Consider the following 20,503-nt stretch of genomic DNA (forward strand, 5'->3'; position numbering starts at 1 on the left):
TTCGATGGTTTCCTTCACTGCCTAAGCATTGGCTGTCCTGAAACTGGATCTGTAGGCCAGGCTGGCCTTGAACTCAGAGATCTTTCAGTTACAGCTTCACCAGCTTTCTGTTTCCGATGGTTACCTTCAGTGTGTAAGCTTGGCTGTCCTGAAATTTTCTCTGTAGACAGGCTGGCCTCAGACTTAGAGATCTGCCAGTCTCTGACTCTGGAGTGCTGGGACTGAAGGCCTGCACCACTACACAGGGCTCTAAGCTTTTCTTTAATTCCTTTTCACAAAGTGGAAATTTAGCTGGGTAATGGTGGCGCACGCCTTTCATCCCAGCACTTGGAAGGCAGAGGCAGGTGGATTTCTGTGAGTTTGAAGCCAGCCTGGTCTATAGAGCGAGTTCCAGGACAGGCTCCAAAGCTACAGAGAAACCCTGTCTTGATAAACAAAGCAAACGATAAAAAATTGGAAACTTAACTGGGTGGGATCTTGCCCTGAGGTCATCACTCCCTTTATTCCATTTCTTAATCTGGTTTTCTCCTTGAGCATAGGACTTAGCCCCATTCCACCTACTAGTGTTTATTTTCTTAAATTTTACATTTTGTAATTTACCCAGATCAGCTTGCTCCTTTTCATTATAAATCTTTTACATTAGTGTTACCACTAATAACTATACCACAGAGTCTATCCTCAGCTGTTTTGAGATTTTCCTCTGCCAACAGAATTAATCCATAACTCTTCATGTTAGCCTCAGGCAGACTCTTTGGACAAGGGCAAAAGGCAGACATATTCTTCACCAAAATATCACAAGAGTGATCTCTAGGCAACATATTAATATTCTTCTCTGAAACCCTTTGAGCCAGGCCCTACAGTTCAAATAACTCTTAGCGCCACTGTCTTCCATGCTCCTACTTGAATGCTTAAAATATTCCACTGCTTTCCTAACCCAAACTTCCAAAGTCCATGCTATTCCAAACAAAGACATAGTCCAGCTGGGCAGTGGTGAAACATGCCTTTAATCCCAGTACTCAGGAGGCAGAAACAGGTGGATTTCTGAGTTTGAGACCAGCCTGGTCTCCAGAGTGAGTTCCAGGACAGGCTCCAAAGCTACAGAGAAACTCTGTCTTGAAAAAAAAAACAAAAACAAAAACAAACAAACAAACAAAACCATGAACTGGCCTATCACAACGATTCCCCAGTTCCTAGCACCAATTTCTATCTTAGGGTTTCTATTGCTGTGAAAAGACACCTTGACACAGCAACTTTTTTTTTTCAACGTTTTAGGCTGGCCTCGAACTCACAGAGATCCACCTGTCTCTGGAATTAAAGATGTGTGCCACCACTACCTGGCTCCACAGCAATTTTTTTTTTGATTTTTTCGAGCCGGGCGGTGGTGGCGCACAGCAATTCTTATAAAGGAAAACATTTAGCTCAGAGGTTTAGTTCATTATTGTCACAATGGGAAGCAAGACAGGATGTAGGCAGGCATGGTGCTAGAGAAGGAGCTGAGAATTCTTATATCCTGCTCACAGACCACAGGAAGTAATCTGTCCCACTGGGTATAGCTTGAGCATAGGAGACTTTAACGCCCACCCTACAATGACACACTTCCTGCAACAAGGCCACACCTTCCATTAGTGCCACTCCCTTTAGGGGCCATTTTCTTTCAAACTAGTCACACCAGTCTCAGAATGGGCACAGTTCTTGTACTCACTCTGCTTTGGGGGACACAGCTGGCTTCCTAGGGAATAACTCTTATCATGAATATCTTAGATTTTTACAGAGCTTTTAATATCTATTTTTATTTTTGTTTTTTTCAAGACGGCTTGTGTAGCCCTGGCTGTCCAGCTCCACCTGCCTTTGCCTCCCCAGTATTGGAATTAAAGGTGTGCGCCACCACGCCTGACTGATTTTATGGAGTATTTTATCCTGAGATGTTGGAGTGGCCTGTGACTGGTGAAGTGAGACGGTGGTTTGGGGACTTTGGAATCAAGGAAAGATCTAGGTTCAATACCCTGCTGTGCATTTTCTGGCAGAGTTCCTCGGGGAAGATAGTGCGTTTGTTTTACTGGTTGAGATCTATGTTGTACAGAGTTACATTTTCCTTGTTGGTAAAATGCTTATCTCGGGGGTGTTGAAGAGATGATTTACGGAAAGTGCCTTTCGCTAAGAGCCTGGCACACAGTAGGTGCTCAATCACCATTAGTTCTTCTGGCTCCTGCCAGAAGCAACAGAAATCGGGGCACTAGGACTTAGAAGCCTTGCTGCTACTAATACAAGAAACAATGTGATTTATTTTTTCAGACCTGTTTGGGGAAAGGCATGTGCTTCATAAATATGTATTGGAAAGTACTTAGCAAATGAGTAGAAATAATAAAAATATGTCAAAGTAAACAGCTCCTATAAATATGTCACTTGGTAGACAAATTAGTGTTTTATTACTACTAAATACTATTGCTCGCCGAGAAGGATTTCAGATTACTCGCACAATGGGTGCATTATTGAATACCTCTGCGGAAGGGCACGATAAAGATGAAAAATAGTGATGGTGATAACGCCGAAGGTGGGAAAAGGAGGGGTGTGGGTAAATGCAGCTCCGGGGCCTCGCTCCAGTGATCTGCTCATTATTTAGCACCACTCCGATGATTTCGCCATAATATGGACCAGAGGGCCCTGAGAGAAAGATTTCCGCGGGATGCCATGCATCCGGACCTTAATTATTGAGTCCAATTAAGGGAGTAAGTGCAGTCCCTTTCAGAACTGGGCACTCTGCTTCTGAGCGAAGTTAACAAATAATCCCAGGTCTGAGCCTCATCTCACCTCTGTTCTGGACTTACTACAGGTCTGTGGTTATAATTCATATCCAGAGGAGGGGATGTGGTGGAGACTGTGTGAGCTGCCAGCGAGGCTTACAGACCCATTTCAGAAACACAGACGGTGAACAATGTTGGCACTTCAAGGTAACAGGAACCAGAGAAAGGAAGAGGAGAGGAGACATTTTTTTTTTTTGAGACAGGGTTTCTCTGTAGCTTTTTGGTTCCTGACCTGGAACTAGCTCTTGTAGACCAGGCTGGCCTCGAACTCACAGAGATCCGCCTGCCTCTGCCTCCCGATGCTGGGATTAAAGGCGTGCGACACCACCGCCCGGCATGAGGAGATAACTTTGTGGAAGAAAAAGCTCCAAGAGAAGCAGAGAACACGGAAAACTGCAGCTAAACTGCAGAAATAAGCAGGGGAGAGAAAGGCGTGGACATTCAGTTCAGGTGTAGGGGATGCTTAGAAGGTGGAGCTCCCCGTGTACTCCAGGTTGGAGAAAGAAACGGTTTCACATCCCAGACCTGTTTTTCTCTGTATGGAAGTGCGAAAATTACTTAAAATGTAGATCCTTGTTGATAACAAGCAAGTAACAGCACAGAGCGTGCTGGGCTGTTCTGAGAACTGGAAATGGAACTGTAAAGTGACAGCCTGATGTGGATAAATAATATTTTAGCTCTCATTCCCTTCTGATAGTCCTCATTTTAAAATACAAGGGGCCGAGCACCACTGTGGTGGAGCACTTGCCTGGTATATACAAAAATTCCAAGCACAAAAATATAGAATAAGTAAAACTACAGATTGCTCAGGAAAACTGTGAGAGGTCTGTGATCGGAACCTGAAGCCTAAGAAAATGATGTCACTGGACGTCAGGCAGAAGAATTAGCATTTATATGACTTCCATGACTCGGCATCTTCTTAGATCATTGGCTAATGATCCCCTATGCTATCCTGGTGCTTTACGCTTTGCTAAGGCCTTTGTGCATCCGCTCATTTAATCCGCAGGCAGGCCCAACCTGCTTTTCTGGGATGGGGAAGACTTCAGGAAGGTTACTGCCAAAAGGTGCTCAACTGATGAATAATGGCTGGGTGGTTCTTGGCAGTCATTGTCATTGTATTGCAACCTTTCTAGCTGTGTTTCCTCCTTCCTACTGTGAAAGTAGCTAATCCTAGAAGGAACGCGAAGTTTATGATGCTCCACAATCTTGCCTTTTAATACCTCAACGTGAGTTAATACATTGGGTGAGTCTGGGTTTCTTGCACTGTGAACTGGAAAACTGTCGTCTGTCGGGTACAACGAAACATGAAATCAAGGGCTCAACATTAAAACTTTACTATAAAGCAAACTGAGGATGTTCAGAGACTTGCTCAAGGTCACAGCGCAGGGGATTGATTCAGCAGAGATTCGAACTCTGGACCCCACACCTTGCTGGGCTTCTGTCCGGACTCTTGCAGTCCGAAGCCGGATTCCGCCAGAGGGCGCTCGCGGAAGCTGCGGCCCTAGACCGCCGCGCGCCCGACTCCTCTCTATGGTGGCGCGGGCGCGGCGGAGCGCGGCGCGCTCCCGCGGGGGCAGGGCCGCACGTGGGGCGGGCGGGGCCGCACGCAGGGCGGGCGGGGCCCACGCCGAGCCGCGGGAGACTGGGGCGGTGGGGGTGGACTTCCTGGGGCCGCCCGTGAGGATGTGGTGCGCGCACCCGGGCGCCCCTCTGCCCGGGAGTTGTGGCGGCGGCGGCGGCGGCGGCGGTGGGCGACCCCGTAGCTGCGCTGCCTAAGCGGCCGCAGTCAAGAGCCAACGGTCCCCCAGGTGCGGCCGGGCAGCGTCCGCGGCAGGTGAGGAGGCGGTGGCCGCGGCGGGTCGGGCCGGAGGACAGGGCGCCCCAGGCTGTGCTCCCGGGGATGCGGAGCTGCAGCTGCGCCCCGGCAGTCTGCAGTGCCCTCGGTCTCAGGAACTCTCCGCCGCCAGGTCACCCTACACCTGTCCCATTGAAAGTGCCGCAAAGCATTTCGCCTGTGTGCGCCGTAACCCCGGGACGTGTGTCCTCAACTTGTGCCCAAGTGTCGTAAGAACCCGGCAGGTCCAGCTGGCTCCTGGGGCGGGGGGCGGCGAGGGGGGAGGAGGATGAAATTTTGTAGGACAGAAAATTGAGGCAGAGCTTCGGCGCCACTGGCTCCCTGCCTACGGGAGGACCCTGGAGATTCGGAGTTTGGAGGTTAGATGGGAAGTCTGGGGTTGCTGCTCTCCCCTCCTCCCTGCCCAGGGTCGGCTGTCTGCCCCCCTGGGAGTCGACCTCTGTTCCCGAGGTGTGTGAGGTCGCCACTGTGTGGCCCTGGCTCAGACTCAGAGGGAAGTGGGGCCCCTCGCCAGTCAGCTGCCCAGGAGACATTTGACCGGGCATGGGGAAGTCTGGGGAGACCAGGGGAGCCCGCAGCTTTTCCTGGCATCTGTCTGCTCAGAGCTTGATTGGAGACTGGCAGAACAGACAAAACAACAGCTTAATTTTTCCTTTTTGTTAGGCTGTCATTTTGGGGGTGTAAGTGTGTGTGTGTGGGGTGCGGGTTGTGTAATCAAGGAAGAGTACCACGTTTCTCTCAGTCCACGCGGAGGATTATTATTTTTAGCTCGGAAGTGGGACTTTACCCACAACTCCCACTCTGTAGCCAGGTTAAAGGCCATGGGCAAACACCCCGGGATGCGTGTGGCCTTCTAAGAAAACAGTAAGCTTCTTATGTGTGTTTTGGCTGGTAATTTGGAGAACCTAGAGACTTCCCCGTCCCCTCTTTTGAGAGCTTTGTGATTCTTGCCGTGACAGTCCAGTGTACTGAAATATGGCAAGGCTGTTCGAGTATTGTGGCATTTTTCTAGGAATGGGAGGGAAGTTGGTCCTGGGCCGAGTTTGTAGAATTCTAGGACTGAAGTTGGCTATGATATTTCCTTTCTGGCAACGTATTTATCCTTCTGTCCCCCTCCCCCACGTTCTTTCTCATTCAAAGAAATAGATGGTGGCTAGTGTTTCTGAAACTTTTTGCATATTTGCTAATTCTGGACTCCAGAGTACAGTTCAACAGTTTTGGTTTATTTGTTTACAGGTTTGTTTGTTTGTTTGTTTGTTTGTTTTCGGGGCAGAGTTTCTCTGAGTATCATTGGCTATTCCGGAACTCTTGCTCTGTCCCACAGAGATCCGCCTGTTTCCGTCTCTTGAGTGCTGTGATTAAAGGCGTGGGCCACCACCACCCCGCTCTTTACAGGTAGTGTTGTCTTTGAGAACAGTTGGCTATGGTGGAGGACAGTAGCAGATTGATGTGGCAGGTCTAACTAATAACTTGGTGTTCGAAGATACCCGTGGAATAGAGGACACACTCACTTTAATGTTTGTTTAATTGCAAAGTCCAGTTCATTAAAACTTCTCATATTGATCAGCTGTTACCCTGACTGTTTACATTGGGATCCAGGGTTGTAAATCCATCCACTAAATTGACCAGTTTAACCAGCTGCTAAAATAATAACAAAAAAGAGAAACTGCGTTCTCAGAAAGCTTACCTGTTTTCAAACTCTGTTCACCAAGCCAGTTGACCTGAGTATTTTATTTAGTACCATCTAATAGAAATGCCTCTTAAAGGAATTTTCATGGACTAGTTGAATAAATAGCAATATTAACAAAAAGATGGCTTCTTTTCCCAGTACATGAGCCTTGTGAAGTTTAAGACAGTCACACCTGCTCTGTGGGCCCTACCTGCTACTTTCTGACACCGTCTACATAAACGTAAGGAATGTTGGGGAGGGAGCTAAGTACACTGCTTTTATTCGCATCGTAGAATCTTTAATACGGCTGTTATTTTAATGGTAGATGAGGGACTTTGACACCAAACTTGTGCTGGTAATGCATTTGTGTTTGGGGAGGAAAGAGAAAGATTAACTGCTACACCTTGGCGCCTTGTCTCTCTGGTCTAGAGTCTCATTCAGAGTTTGCTGAGGATGGATGGTTCAGATTGCTGCTAGTCAAGTCTCCAGGGAGGCACTGCTTTGTTTTGTTTTGTTTTTGAAGTTGATGACTTATTCGGTGGTGGTTGCTGGTTATTAGCTGTGTGTGTGTGTGTGTGAGTGTGAGGGGGATGGTGGTGTGGTAAGGGGTGGAAATTAAGGGCCTTGCACACAGTAAACATGGTGTACCAAGGAACTATAACCATAACTCCTTGGTTATCCCTGGCGCCTGTTTAAGAATGATTTTGGCGATTGTAAGGGTGATCTTTTCATAAGCAGACACAGACTCCAGTTCTTTAATAAGGAAATGTTTGGGTTACTTTCTCGGTTTAGCCATGCAATTTTAAAATCCTAAAACGAATTAGGCTCCGAGGCTCTGCAGGTCATCTCAAATAGGTAGTAATTGACCTCTTGTGTTTATTGTCCTTAGCCTGCCCTGTCCTCAGGACTTAACAGTTGCTGGACTCTGGACAGTTGGTCACCACTAATTCTGTTAAGCTGATCTTAGTCTAAACCCATTATCGTTTCTCTCCCTCAAGATGGTCATGAAGTTCCTCCTTTGCTTTTACTCAGACTGGAATATTCTACACTTTTGGAGCTTGTCTACATCTGAAGTGGAGCTAAGCAGTTGGCTAAGAATCCTATATGTTTTAAAAACATTTCCCCTTTACAAAGCAAGCATAAAATCTGCATTTTTTCTTGGAGAAACCCAACTCTTTGAATCTGGATGGTAAAACAAAAGCTGCTTTCTGCCATTAGGAAATCTGTGTTAAACTTTTCCTTAGTTTCTGATTTTGCCATACAGTGACTAGTCGGTATTGACCCACTAGCACTGGCAAGCCATGACGGCTCCTGAGCCATCAAAGGAAGGTCTTATTAGATTCAGAGTAGCTTCGACCTTGTTTTATTGTAAGGAGTTTCCAGAAGTCAACCACTCCTTGAGAAGTTCGGTCTGTAACCCAGGCATTCTTGAAAGATGCTGATCTCAGGGCCCCACCTTTTGATTCATCGGATGATGACCTACATTTTGAAACCATCTGATTTCCAAAAGGCTCTCCAGCTGCCTCTGAGGTGCAGCCTAGTTTGGGAACCGCTGTTGTATTGCGTTGATACGAGCATACATATCATAGAAACGTAACAGCTGTACATCAAATCCTTTGGAACTTTGAAAATTGGAGTTCACTTCTGGTTCTTACCACACCCCTCCCTCCCCCCCAGACAGGGTTTCTTTGTGTTGTTCTGCTGTCCTGGAACTCGCTCTGTAGACCAGGCTGTCCTCGAACTCACAGAGATCCACCTACTTCTGCCTCCTGAATGCTGGAATTAAAGGTGTGCGCACCCCCCTGCCTGGCTTACCATTTTAAAAATTGAAATGGGGTGCACTGAACTCTTTATAAATCTGCGGTCTTTCTGATAGCACTGTGATGTTTTCCAGGATGTTTGGTTTGCTAGAATAGCCCATCTCCTAGTTGTGACAGATCAACAAAAAGCTTTTATGACTTGTATATCCATTGCTCTACAGCAAGGCCCCTCTACTGTATTATCTGCTGGGAGTCACGAGGGAGGGTTTTGGTGACCGTAACTCTCTCCATCCCGAGTGGACAAGTGATGATAATGTGGAAGCAGCTGAAGGTTTGACTAGGTAGTGGAATGTAGTTATGATCAGTGTGGGATGGGAGAGATGCCTGGGGATGTTTTCTGTGAGATTTTAAAATAAAACCAACGTGCTGGTTATTTTGTTTCTCATGGCTGAAGCCCTTATTGAAATTAATGGATGCTTAATAAATCACCAGTAAACTTTAATCACAGGGTCTTTGCTGAGTTCAGGGAAAGAAGAAAAGTTGCTCAAGTCTGGAAGGATCCGAGTTAAAACAGAATTAGGCACTAGATATACTGAGGAATTAAACTTGGGTTTAAGAAATGGACGAACCTAGTTTTGAAACCCAGCTCCTTACTTCATGGTTCGTGAGTTTAGGTAAATTACTGAACCTCTGTGAGGTTTTTTCTTAATCTACAAGATAAAAATATCTGGTAGGATTGTTATATGGATTAAAAGATGGAAAATGTGCACATGAAGATTAAAAGAGAAAATATGCTCTTTATATTTTTTTCTCTTTGTATATGGAGGCAGCTCATTTAAATGTCCCTTTAGTTTTATCTCATTGGATTAATCTAGTTTCTTCTTCTTCTTTTTTTTTTTTTTTTTAGTTTTTCGAGACAGGGTTTCTCTGTAGCTTTGGTTCCTGTCCTGGAACTAGCTCTTGTACACCAGGCTGGCCTCGAACTCACAGAGATCTGCCTGCCTCTGCCTCCTGAGTGCTGGGATTAAAGGCGTGCGCCACCACTGCCCGGCTAATCTACTTTCTTAAAATATATCTTTTTTATATGTATTTTTTGCTGTTTTTGGTTCTGCCAGTACAGTGACTAGTTCATAGTAGTGAGTGTTGACCTGGTGACATTGGGAGATCCTGAGTCATCAAAGGAAAGTCATGTGATGTTCAGTGTAGCTTTCAACCTTATGGCGTGTTTATTGTAAGAAGGACTCAGAAGGCAGCTGCTCCTTGAGAATTCATCGTATTCCTTTTAAGTTTTTAAAATGTTAAGAAAACAAAGACCTGAACCCCAGTTTCAAAATTTCATAGGACTTGATGTGCAGATGATAAAATGATCTTATTGTACATTCTTATATAGGTTTATGTCATAAAAACATATGTTCATATCAACGGAATACAGCGGTGGTGCCCACACTGGCTGTGTACCAGAAGCATTTGGAGAGCCTTTGGAGAAGCATTTGAAGAGTGTAGGCCATAAGGTTTTGCTACATAGACCAGGATGACTTTTGTTTGAGAAAGTCATTGCAGCCCCGGCCTGGCGTAGAATTTGCTGTGTGGAACAGGCTTGGTCTCAGAGTTCCATTTGTGGCTCTCTCCTTAGTGCTAAGATTAAAGGCATGCACCAGCCGGGCGGTGGTGGCGCACGCCTTTAATCCTAGAACTCGGGAGGCAGAGGTAGACGGATCTCTGTGAGTTCGAGACCTGCCTGGTCTACAAGAGCTAGTTCCAGGACAGGCTCCAAAGCTACAGAGAAACCCTGTCTCGAAAAACCAAAAAAAAAAAAAAGGCATGTACCATCATACCTTGCCTGGTGGTGTCTAATTCTTGATCCTTCGGGCCCTGGCTTTCCTCATAAGTGCTGGGATTACATTGTGCTTGGCTTTACAATAACTGTGTGTGTGTGTGTGTGTGTGTGTGTGTGTGAGAGAGAGAGAGAGAGAGAGAGAGAGAGAGAGAGAGAGAGAGAGAGAAAGAGAGAGAGAGAGAGAGAGAGTGAGAGAGACAGAGAGAGAAAGACAGGCAGACAGACAGAGACAGAGAGAGACAGATAGACAGATAATCTCACTGCTTAACCCAGGTTGGCCTAGACTTCAATCCTTTTCCCTCTGCCTTCTAAGGGGTACCTGGAGTACCTGGAGCTTCAACCTAAGGCCTCAAACATGGCAGGCAAGTGCTGTTCCACTGAGTTTCACCTCTAACCATGTGCTTGTCTGGTGCCCATGGAGGTCAGAAGAAGGTGTGGGATCTCCTGGAACTGGACTTAACAGATGGCTGTAAGCCACCTTGTGAGTGCTGGGAACCAAACTTGGGTCCTCTGTAAGAGCAGCAAGTGCTCTTAACTGCTGAACTGCCATCATCAGTCATTATACTGGCTAGTTTTATATCAGCTTGACACAAGCTAAAGTCATCAGGGAGGAGGAGCCTCAATTGAAAAAAAAATGTTTCCTTAAGATCAGGCTGTCGGCATACCTGTAGGGCATTTTCTTTATTAGTGATTCGTGGTGGAGAGCCCAGTCCTTTGTGGGTGGGGCCACTTCTGGGCTGGTGGTCCTGGATTCTCGCAGAAAACAGGCTGAGCAAGCCCTGAGGAGCAAGCCAGTAAGCAGCACTCTTCCATGGCCTCTACTTCGGTTCCTGCCTCCAATTTCCTGCCCTGCTTGAATTCCTATCCTCGCTGCTTTTGATGATGAATTGTTAAATCGAGCTTGAGTGAAATAAACCCTTTGTTTCTCCCCAAGTTGCTTCTGGTGATGGCTTTCCTGCCAGCAATAGTAATCCTAAGACAGTTATCAATCAGTTTGAGGTAGTTGTCCAGGCTGTCTTTGAACTTGCCTCAGCCTCTCCAGTAGCTGTTATTACAAAAGTGCATCATTCCTATCTAAGGTATCTACTAAAATCCAGCCTGCTTCTTTACATCTTTCTAGGAATGATTACCCAGTTTGTTGTACTAGAAAGTGTGCAGAGGAGCAAGGACTAAAGAACCAGAGAATAGTTGGGCGGTGGTGGCGCACACCTTTAAAAAAGAGAGAGAGAGTGAGTATGGGTAAAAAGAGAGAGAAAGAGAGTGAGTATGGGTAAAAAAAGAGAGAGAGAGTGAGTATGGGTAAAAAAAGAGAGAGAGTGAGTATGGGTAAAAAAAGAGAGAGTGAGTATGGGTAAAAAAAGAGAGAGTGAGTATGGGTAAAAAAAGAGAGAGTGAGTATGGGTGAAAAAGATGAAGCCACGGGACAATTACCAATGCTTTAAAAAAATTTTCAGAAATATTGGAGTGTTGGCATATGCCCAGAATTACTACCTGCAGTAATAAATTAATAACATTATCCAAATTCTGCTTGGTATACTTGGACAGTAGCCCGGAAACTCAAATTAGACTAGCAGGCTTTGAGGGTGGCCCTGTTCAGCAGTGCCTGGCATTCATTTGTTGCCATGTTTCCCTTTCTCTGGGTCCTTTTCCTTTTCTGCTCTGCTCTTCCCTCTTGCAGGCTGCCCTTCCTTTCAACGTGCTGATCATGCCGTGATGATTACAGGCTGGGCTCCTGGCACTGGAGGCAGAAAGAGGTTGCTGGTTTGCTAACACCTGTCTCCCGGCTAAATGAATAGGCTCTTTTGTGGGTAGGGTGTTAAGGAAACTGATTAGTACAATGCGGGCTCCAAGGGCTTACTAATGATATAGCATATGGAAGTCACGGGGTGATTTAGAACCATTGTAGGCTTCCCCCCTTACACTACGTATTTATTTTTTATATTGGATTATCATATCAGCCGAACTTTTGCATGTAACCTACGAATCTGTTCACTGCCTAAACAGACTAATTTCTGTCATATTGACTGGGAATCATTTATATTCTGCAGAAGTCCCTACCCTTAAGGGCCTTTGTATTGTTCAGTAGATGTCTAGTGTGTAATACAATTAAAGTTTTGTTCACTGAGCACTGACATAATTAGTTTAATTTCTGCTCCTTTATATGTTCCTGTTGGCAGCTGGAAAATTAAAATACTAGATGTTGCATAAAACTGCTTTTTTGAGGGTGATTTTACTGTCAGTTGAATGGACTTAGGCCCCAGGGTACATTTTTTAAGATGTCTTATTCAACTTGCCTGTAATAGTCTCCTCTGTATAGAATTAATGTATTAAGACACATAATTGGCTGTTTAAGTATTCAGCAGAGACAGTGTTTGGCCTTTTACCCCGCGATTATATTTTTTCCTACATCTCTTTTGAGGAAATGTGTGTAATTTTTGGAAACTCTTAAGTATATCACAGTTACATGAGCACAGGACTGTCGCAGGGCCTGAAGACGGGAGTGGTTCTCTCTGATAAGCCGTGGTATTTAATTCTCTCCCGGAAGGGTCGGCCTGTTCCTTTTAGATCATAGCACTTGTAAAGTTGATGTGGAAGTGGGAAGGCTGTGAAGCCCGGTAAATCCTTTCATAATTTTCCTGTATGTTTCACAGAAATGGCTTTGACTGTTGGCAACTGAGCTTGCTCTCATGGAGGCTTTACATTTAATTATTCTAATCCTCACTTAATTTCCTACGGGGCTCATGGGGAGAACCTCACCAGGCTGCTATAGTGGCTATGACCTACAAGGGTTTTTATCTGTGCTAAGGCGCCAACCTTTATTTACATTTATTTTAAGTGAAAAGTGACCTTGGTCTGGTAATTTCTCCATTGTCCTCCTATATAACGTGGACAGTGCAGCTTTCCTGCTGTCTCAGCAGCCTTTCCAGATGAGCACAGTGGAATTTTTGGAGGGGGTTGGGGTGGGGCCTAGGCTTTATGTTGCGGCCAGGCTGGTCTCCACCTGGTGGGGTCAGGTGACTCCCTCAGTAGCCGTGAATTTTGGTTTTCAGTGACTGGGTGTTACTTGACTTTGTCAAGCCGGCTTCTGACCTCTGTTGTCTCCTAGTTTAACCTTCACACTTCGTCTGCCTAGCCTGGCAGGGGAAGACACAGCCCCACAGCCTCTGGGGGTTTCTTGAGCATTGTAACTGTCTGGCTTCTCCTTAAGGAATTGCTGCCCAGCCATCCCGACAGGTATCCAGAGGTCAGGCCAGCTGTGGACTGCTGGTCCCTGAGTAGCCAAGGGCAGTTCATTAGTCGTCTGCCCACCATTGTTTATTTGCTGGTTGTGTTAATAGATTTGAAAGAAAGGAAAGAGCCTTTCCTAAGTAGAGTACCCCTCCCCCACCCAGCTTTCTCCTGTTACCTCATTTGTTTTGGAAACTTTCCAGGCTTGGGATGATCTCTTGAACACACTGACCTAGTGACAACACGAATCAACATACAGTATCATAAAATGTCCTCCACCCCCTATTTTTCTTCCCTTTTTACTCAGTCATGACTAAGACCAAGATACCTGCTTTGGAAATAACCATTGCTTCATCCTCCCTCTGTTGGTTTCCAGGTTCCCCCAAGTCTTGAGTCAGTTAGGTTTGGTTGTAGCCTCTCTTAACCATGGAATTAAACCATAAGCTTTACTTGAAAACGCTGGGTAAATGCTCAAACTCGGGAAAAGAGGGTGTCTTCTCGTTCTCTGACAGGTGGGCCAGCAGAAGTCCAGCTGTGTGGAGGAATGGTTAAAGGTAAGTATGGTTCTCTGATTTTTACAGATATGTAGCCATTGCTTGGACACTTTGGATATTTGTTGGAATAGAGAGGATTAGAGGCTAAAATTATATGCAAAGGGGGAGGAAAGAAAATCTGCTGTGAGGTGGTGGTGCACACTTCTCTCTCTCTCTCTTTCTCTCTCTCTCTCTCTCTTTTTTTTTTTTGTGTGTGTAGACCAGGCTGGCCTCGAAATCACAGGGATCCACCTGCCTCTGCCTCCCGAGTGCTGGGATTAAAAGGCAGCACCATCACGGCCAGTTTGGTGTACTTTTGATCCCAGGAGCGCTCAAGAGGCAGAGACTGGTGGATCTCTGTGCTTTCAAGGCCAGCCTGGTCTACAGAGCTATTTCCAGGACAGCTAGGGCTACACAGAGAAACCCTGTGGTGATTTGAAAGAAAATGCCCCCAAAGGGAATGGCACTATTAGAAGGGATGGCCTTGTTGGAGTAGGTGTCATTGTAGGGTGAGCTTTAAGGTCTCTTTTGCTCAGCGTGATACCCAGATCAATTCCTGTTGCTTCTGAGTCAAGATGTAAGAAATCTCAGCTCCTGCTCCAGCAGCACATCTGCCTGCATACCGCCATGCTCCCTGCCATGATGATAATAGACTAAACCTCAGAACTTTAAGTGAGCCAATTAAATGTTTTTCTTTATAAGAGTTTCCTTGTTCATGGTGTCTCTTCATAGCAATAGAAACTCTAACTAAGACAAACTCTGTCTTGAAAAACTAAAAAAAAAAAAAAGAGAGAGAAACTTGTTCACCTCTAATTCTGCACTTTGGGCAACAATATCGTCTACCAATGTGGCGATCTATGTCAGAGTTTAGGCCTTTACTAAGTTGGTGGAAAGAGGGAAGGCAGAATAGCTCCTAGAGAACTTGACAAAGGTCTTCTACCTTTTGGTTCACCTTTGGTCATATGGTTGGACCAATGACCAGGTGACAGGCCCAGCTCAGTGTCCCCCGCGTTACAGCACGGACACAGATGTAGACCAGTAGCTTGTGGACTAGTAACTGAACCAACCAGTTACCACAGTGCACAGGTCTGTACTCTCAGGCGGTTTTCACCAGACTCCTAAGTCACATTTCCTTGGCTACATCTGGTAGAATTTTTTTTCCTTTTCTCTTGTCCCCCCCCCCCCCCCCTTTTCTCTATCCCTCCGTCTTCCCACAACCCCACGTTTTGTTGTTTTGCTGTAGATGTGGATGGCCATGAACTTGTGGCTCCTTCTATTTGCCTTCCTCCAAGTTTATCTGCCTTGTGTTAAGTTTCAGATGTACTACACCACCACACCTGGCTTCAGCACAGCCTCAAACTTCCAAAACCAGTATCAAAAGTGAAATATTTTTAGAAAGACAAATACTTTAAAAAACAATCAAACAAAACAGGGACTGGAGAGAAGGCTCAGTAGCTAAAAGCACTTGCTGTTCTTGGTGCCTACATGGTGGCTCCCAGGCATCCTAGGCATGCATGTGGCACACATACATACATGTAGGCAAAACATTCACACTGAATAAGTAAAATGAAATTTCGTAAGGAGGAAGAAAGCCTCAGAGTCAGAGCACTTGCTGAGCACACGGGAGGGAAGTCCTGGGTTTGCTTCCAACAGTGTGAAGTGTGCGTGTACACACACACCCACACACCTCCACACACCTTTCTGGTTTTGTTTGAGAGGAAGTAGAACAAATGCGAAGAGTTCTGAATATCGTGTCAAGATATTCAGGTTTTGACGCTGTGACATGTAACCGAGTGTTTGTTTTTGAGCTGTTCTCACTAGGGCTGGTCTTCTAACTCTTATTGTGCTGCTTTCGACTCCCAAGCATCACTTTTGAAAAAGCGGTAGGAATTGGAATTTGCTACTGACGTACTTTGACTATGAAAGTAGTGAAACATACTTTGTGTACGTTTTAATATGTTGACTGCAACATCTTTCATGGAGATAGCACACGTTGTGCCTTTTTGTGTGTTGTTTGTTGTTTTTGAGACAGGGTTTCATTGTGTAGCTCTGGCTATCTTGGAACTCCCTTAGGTAACTTTGAACTACCTTTGTAGACCAGGCTAGCTTTGAACTCAGTGATCAACCTGCATCTCCTCTGGAGTGCTGGGATTAAAGGTGTGCACCACCACCGCCCATCTGACATTGTTCTTTGTATTCCTAGAGGTTGGTGAGGTTCTGTATCTCAAATTTTAGTTTTCATCAAATCTTTTTTAAAATGCAGATTCCAGCCCCATGTGGTGGCACATGCCTTTGATCCCAGCACACTCAGGAGGTGGAGGCAGGCAGATGTCTGAATTCAAGGCCAACTAGGATTGCATATTGAGACGCTAAAACAGAGTTCTTGTTTCTAGTCCAGACCTGTGGAAGTTAAGTGCACGGAAGTGAGGTGGTAGCATTCTGTCTGATACAGCTAATCTCTAGTCCCCACTTGGAGAAGGTATATCAGTGAGAAAAGAACTCTATGTTCAAAACAAAAAGCCAGAAAGGTTGAGAAGTGCAGAAGTCTTTATTTTATAGAGAGGCACAGAGAAACGAAGGGACTGGAGTCAGGTCTGCTGTCTCCGGATGGGTGCTACTGCCATACTACCGCAGCATGCTTCCTTCCTGCCTTGTGTGCTTTGTATCAGAAGCTGTGAGGTTGTGAGAGCAAGGGCGCTTTGGTTCCTTGGTAATAGCAGTGACCAGCTGGCGCTTAGTGGTGGGGAGGGTTAACATACAGCGCTGGAGAGATGGCTCAGAGGTTAGCAGTACTTGTTGCTCTTGCAGAGGGATCTGGGTTTTGTTCCCAGCACTCAAAGGGCAGTTCACAAACCTGTGTAACTCCATTTCCAGAGCATCTAATGCCCTCTTCTGCTATGACATTCAAGCAGACATACATGCAGACAAACATGTACATTCATGCAGACATACATGTACAGACATACGTGCAGGCAAAACACCCAGACTAAACTGATGATGTCCTAAACTATGAAGGACCAGCTATCCCCTCCCCACACCCATAGGGTTTCTCTGTGCCAGTCCTGATTGTCCTGAAACTCACTTTGTAGACCAGGCTGGCCTTGAACTCACAGAGATCTGCCTGCCTCTCCCTGAGTGCTGGGATTAAAGGCTTGCGCCACCACCACCCAGCTCAAAGAACCAGCTTTGTAAATGGTTCCCTCCTACCCCTGACCCTTATCTATCATCAAACAATATTTTTGTAAGTTGTAAGAGGAAAAATGAACAGAAAAATCATGGGCTTGAATGTCATAGCAGTGTCAAAGTGCTGTGAAAATATCTTAAGTGTTTACATGATTTCTGTCTCTCTTGGCAGATCTGGTGCACACTTTGAATAGCATTGTTCTAGGTGGTTGTGAGGCTATCTGAAGAATTTGATGCTGTGGGTCTAACATCTCTTTCTCTCTAGTGCTGCTTGTAACTGTAGCAACCAAGTGAGACGCCTATTCCATCACCTAGGGAATTCCTAGGTTAGAACTGTAAAATACAATGTGAGAATTAGGTGAATGGACATTACCTTTGATGTATTTAAGAGTAAATTGGTAGAACTGTATCAGGAGACATACCCAGCTCTTTTAACGAAGTGCTACCATTTCCAACTTCTTGGTCTGTAATGTTTAAGTCACCACCAACAAAGATACTGAAAGACAGAGAATAGAAAATGAAATTTCGAGGTGTGTGGTTTGAGCATTTCATTTCTGCTTGTTTTCCAGCTGTCCTGTGTAAGAATTGTAGGAAGAAGCACTAGGCATTTGTATTGGCTGTAATGTCCAATTTGGTATCTGTTTGGGGCTGGGTAGAGAGCTCTCTTGACGTGTGCTTTTCATTCCAGCTTGATTGATTGTTTAGTTGCATGAAATTTTGAACTGGAAAGACTATTGGAACATTATTTGGGTAATTAAACAGTAATGAAGCTGTTTGGATGTTTGCAGGGAACACGACGATAGTTTCAATTGTTCAGAAGCAGAGCTGGTCAGAAAATGTGGCATCTGTGGCTTCTGACACAGCTCTTCAGACGGCTGGCCATGCTGGGGTCTTTGTACAAATATTGCTTAACGCTTTGGGAGAGAGTTTGTGTTTCTGATTCTAGTGTCTATTTTTTTTCCCCCGAATAGATGTGGAAGTTGCAAAGGGGAGAAAGGCATTGCTCGTGTCCAGGTAATTCTTGGCAAGTGGCTTTCTCACAGCGTCTCCAGAGCAGGTCCTCCCCTAACCTCCTGAGGAAGAGTGCTTTATGGCACCGCTTTGACTCTGGGCCTTTCTTTCCTGTTAATGACCAGTTGGTTGGCTATCCTGCTGTCAGGTTGTGAGCCATCGTACAGTGGGCCTTGGCTAGTATAACTTCCATTAGGAAAGATGGGTGGGGCCCATGAATAAGGGTACAGATGACTTTGAAAGTCTTACTGCCTGCCCTGTGAAGTCTTGATTTTGACTTTGAACATTTCCTTTGGTGACGGATGTAATAAAACTGTCACTACAAACAGCCTCCTTCCTATTGGAATCTTATGCTGGCCACAGGAGCTTGGGAAGCTGGGTGTGTTCGGCAGGGTTTATTTTACCCACTCTGTTGTGGAAGATGATCTTTTTCTGAATGAAGTCTAATGCTCTGTAGACCAGACTGGCCTAGAATTCAGAGGTCAGCCTGGCAGGCTTGTTCTTGCCTAATAATATGAGAGAACTTTTTGTGTAAGACTGATCAAAAGACTGGCGTTTCTTTGCTGTGTGGAATATGCCTCCTTGTGCTGTATTTTACTTGAATGAGAAGTGCCAACTCAGGGCTCCGTGGGAGAGCACTTTACTTCTCTAGCACATGCCAGGCACGGGGTTCCTTCCTGTACCACAAAACCAAAGAGGCCAAAACAAAACACACAGCCTGAGCTAGGACTTTTATCATATTATCCCATTTAGCCCTCCTGGTCATCCAGCAGGATGTCCTTCCTATGCTATTACCTGTGTTCCACAGATGTGAAAAGACCGAGAGCCGACCTAAGACCACCAGCATTGACACTGAACCAGCTGAACGTAGTAGTTGAATGTAGTTAGTTGTTTTACTCTTTTGGCTCTTTATACATTGCTCTTTGGGGACTGCTACCCAGCTCCCAAATAAATCACACAATCTTTTTCTTACTTATGAATGCCCAGCCTGAGCTTGGCTTGTTTCTAGCCAACTTTTTAAAAATTATCCCATCTACCTTTTGCCTCTGGACTTTTACCTTTTTCTATTTCTCTACATCTTTGCTTTCCTTCTTATTCCGTGTGGCTGGGTGACTGGCCCCTTCTTTTTCTTGCACCTTGATAATATGTTCCCACATTTCTCCTCCTATTTATTCTCTGTTCCTGCCAGCCCCACCTATCCTTTCTCCTGCCTGTCTATTGGCCGTTCAGCTCTTTATTAGACCAATTGGGTGTTTTAGACAGGAAAGTAGCACAGTTTCACAGAGTTAAATGCAACATAAAAGAATGCAACACATCTTTGCATTATTATAATAAGTGTTCCACAGCATAAACAAATGTAACAATGTAACACATCTTAAAATAAAATTCCACAATAGTTAAGTCCCCAGCACTAGGCTGTCACTGCTGTCCTCCCCTTCAGCTCATTGAATGCACACACTTTTCAGACTGGGCCTTCACAGATAGATTCCTTTTCATATAATGTGAGCTTAAAACTTGTTTTGAGACATGGGCCTCCCTCAGTGGAATGCTATTTAAAAATGACGTATTTGTTCCTAATTTTCCTAGTTTACTTTTTGTTAGTACTAAAGAATTGTCTTATCATTTATTCATAATCCCAAAATTTTAAATGTATAAACCAGCCACCCTTAAAAGCATATTTGGCTAAATATCTAAAGCTTTGGTTTAGGACGATTTCATCGGTGGGTTTTCAGATCATTTTTCTTTTTTGAACACATCTTCCTGTTTTTGAGTAGATTTCTTCATGTAGGAATCCTCCATGAGCTACGTCGTGGATGGGCTTGCACGTGGGACACATGGGGAGATCATCACAGGACATAGAAATACTGCCGTTATCTTTTCCTACCCTCCTGGTCACATGTGAAAGGCCCTGCTGGGTAGAACTGCCAGCTACAGTGGAGGTCAGTCTCACACTGTAGACATACCATGTAAGCAAACCTGTTTGCAGCAACTGATTGTACTGCCTGATGCATGGACAGCCTGTCTGCTAACCACACCCAGGGAGGTACAGTCAGCTTGTCTGACTGCTCTGGTTCTTTCTCATTGGGCATTTGACTGTCTGCTGAGCTGAACCAGTAGGGAGAGTGCACTCTGTGTGGGTTCCTTTGCTCTTGGCTATAGGGGAAACAGGAAAGTGTCAGGGAGGGTTAACACACAGGTTAGGCCTGAATGGATTTCATTTGGGCAAGCAATCTTTCCTTGCTTCAAGACTCTTTTTAGCATAACACCCTCCATCTCAGTTGCATTGAAAATAGTCTGTTCTTCCTTGCTGAGCAGTGTTGGTCATTCACCTGTGGGAGAGCATGTTGGTTGCTACCACTTTGGGGCTATTGTGAACATTCATGTGCTGTAGGTATGTATATGGACACAAGTTTTATTTTTTGCTACCTTTATTTTCTTGTGTGCTTGTGTGTACATGTAGGTACGTGCCGTGCGTGGTGCAAGCATGGAGGTCAGAGTACAACTTGGCTGGTGTTGGTTTTCTCTTTCTACCTTGTGGGTTTCAGGGATAAAACTAAAGTCAGCAGGTTCACAGGCCCTGGTTACAAGTTTTAATTTCACGGGGTTAAGTGCCCAGGAATGCAGT

At 45.2% G+C, this 20,503-nt stretch overlaps 1 protein-coding gene across 7 annotated transcripts in view; it reads left to right on the plus strand.

The window, feature by feature from the left end:
- The first annotated feature begins 4,459 nt into the window (after positions 1–4,459).
- Rffl (ring finger and FYVE like domain containing E3 ubiquitin protein ligase) overlaps positions 4,460–20,503 on the plus strand; it is a 65,581-nt gene continuing 49,537 nt past the window's right edge. For 2 of the 7 annotated variants that reach the window (XM_075991384.1, XM_075991387.1), the window contains exon 1: positions 4,460–4,635. The gene's annotated coding sequence lies outside the window, so the exon portion shown is untranslated. Of the gene's footprint in view, positions 4,636–4,834; positions 5,016–5,955; positions 6,052–20,503 lie in introns of those variants that run through there. The other 5 variants (XM_075991381.1, XM_075991386.1, XM_075991383.1 and 2 more) reach the window with 4 other exon arrangements.

Source organism: Microtus pennsylvanicus, chromosome 11 (assembly GCF_037038515.1).
Source record: "Microtus pennsylvanicus isolate mMicPen1 chromosome 11, mMicPen1.hap1, whole genome shotgun sequence".
NCBI lineage: Eukaryota > Metazoa > Chordata > Mammalia > Rodentia > Cricetidae > Microtus > Microtus pennsylvanicus.